The 1,348-nt window shown below is 57.1% G+C and overlaps 1 pseudogene; it reads left to right on the forward strand.

Moving 5' to 3' along the window:
- The first annotated feature begins 424 nt into the window (after positions 1 to 424).
- On the forward strand, positions 425 to 1,342 carry LOC114614412 (annotated as a pseudogene).
- The last annotated feature ends 6 nt before the right edge of the window (positions 1,343 to 1,348 follow it).

Genomic DNA, 1,348 nt, shown 5'->3' on the forward strand with positions numbered 1-1,348 from the left:
CTCCCCCACCCCCCGCTCAGAGACAGACTACGCAGGGCCCTTGGGAAGGTTGCCCCCAGACACCCCCGCAGACCCGCCGCCTGCGGCCACTCCGCATCTGCCCTCTCTGCCCACCTTGGCGGGCTTCTGTCAGGATGGGGTAGGGCCAGCCCCGGTCTGGTGATGGGCCGCCCTCTGGACACCGAGCAGCCCTCCGAGGCCTGACCTACCACGAGAACCTGGGAGGTGGGTGTGGGCTGATGAGACCACGCAGGTCGGGGCTGGGGTGGGCACTAGGGTTATTCGGAGGCGGGAAAGGCGCGGGGGAAACGGGCTGTGGGCCCCAAGAAGACTGGGAGAGCTACTGCATCCCACTTGCCTTATGGGCAGCTCCTGACCCCTCAACTCCTGCCTCCTCCAGGATCTTCACCTGGATGTCAAGTGGATGCCTCTGGCCCCTCCAGCGAACTCGGTGGAAACCATGGCTTCTTTGATGCCTCTTTCCCCATAGCTGAGTCCCATGGTCCTCCTGCTAGTCAGCTGTGACCTGGGCTTTGTATGAGCAGGTGAGTGAAGAGGATGCCCACACTGGGGGTCCGTCAGAGCTAGTGTGGCCGGTGAAACCTCTTAATCTGTTAACACTCGGGCACCCCCTAGACCTGCCTCCCTCTCCTGTGAATGTGATGGTCACTCATCTCAGAGCCAACTCGGCCACTGTGTCCTGGGACGTCCCAGAAGGCAACATCTTCATTGGCTACTCCATTTCCCAGCAAGTATAAATCACCCTGTTTCCCCAACCAGTGCCCTTGGATCTCTGAACATCCCTCAGGTTTCCTCCACACTATTCCTTTTGAGTACTTGGATGTTACAGAGTCCTGAGTTAAGCCTGATGGAGAGGGACTGGGGCTAGGCTGCCCTCCTTTCTCTACATCTCCTTGCAGAGACAGAATGGCCCCTGGCAGTGTGTAATCAGGGAGGTGAACACCACCACCAGGGTCTGTGCTCTTTGGGGCCTAGCTGAAGACAGTGACTACACAGTGCAGGTCAGGAGCATTGGTCTCTGGGAAGAGAGCCCCCCAGGGCCCGGTGTGACCTTCCGCACTCTCAAGGGTTCTGACAGGCTGCCCTCCAACAGCTCCAGCCCAGGTAAGAGCCTGTGTTAGTGGCTTTTCTCCTGGCTTTTAACCTGTTTACTTGCTTAAGGCTAACAACTGTCTATCTCAGATGAATAGAATGATTTAATTCCTTCTACTGCCAGGGAAGGAAAGAAAAACAGGTGAGCAGGGGACCAGCTATAGAGACGCTGCTAATGAATCTTTTGTGGGAAGGGCTTTGAAGCATCCTTTTACCCAAAGTCACATCACACCCG

The sequence above is a fragment of the Grammomys surdaster genome, unplaced genomic scaffold, assembly GCF_004785775.1.
Source record: "Grammomys surdaster isolate TR1022 unplaced genomic scaffold, NIH_TR_1.0 126356, whole genome shotgun sequence".
NCBI classification, from domain to species: domain Eukaryota; kingdom Metazoa; phylum Chordata; class Mammalia; order Rodentia; family Muridae; genus Grammomys; species Grammomys surdaster.